We start from the raw sequence: 385 nt of genomic DNA, 5'->3' as shown, positions 1-385 counted from the left end.
TGACCTCTGAACTGATTTTCTCTTGGAACATAAAAGTGAAACACCCCACACACACCGATGAAAACACAATGAAATGGAGACTGAGAAGAAGCCATTAGTCCTTTCAGTTTTGTTCTTTATCTTGCAGATTCGATAAGATAGAGCACAAGGTTTCGGTGGAACCGACACCAGCATCCTAAGTCATTTGAAAGGTGTTTCTCTGATTGCGTAGAGAAGCTGCAAATTTGCAGTAAAATCAATCAGCCTATGTAATAATGCATTATCAGTGAGTGTTTCAGAATGATCAGTGGACCCGGGTGATGAGGAAGGGTCTTCTTTTGTGTGCATAGCCATGGAATTCAATGAATTTAAGACTAAATCACTCAAACCAAGTGTAGCCAAGACA

This window comes from Brienomyrus brachyistius, chromosome 10 (assembly GCF_023856365.1).
Source record: "Brienomyrus brachyistius isolate T26 chromosome 10, BBRACH_0.4, whole genome shotgun sequence".
NCBI lineage: Eukaryota > Metazoa > Chordata > Actinopteri > Osteoglossiformes > Mormyridae > Brienomyrus > Brienomyrus brachyistius.
Note: the sequence above shows the minus strand (reverse complement) of the source record.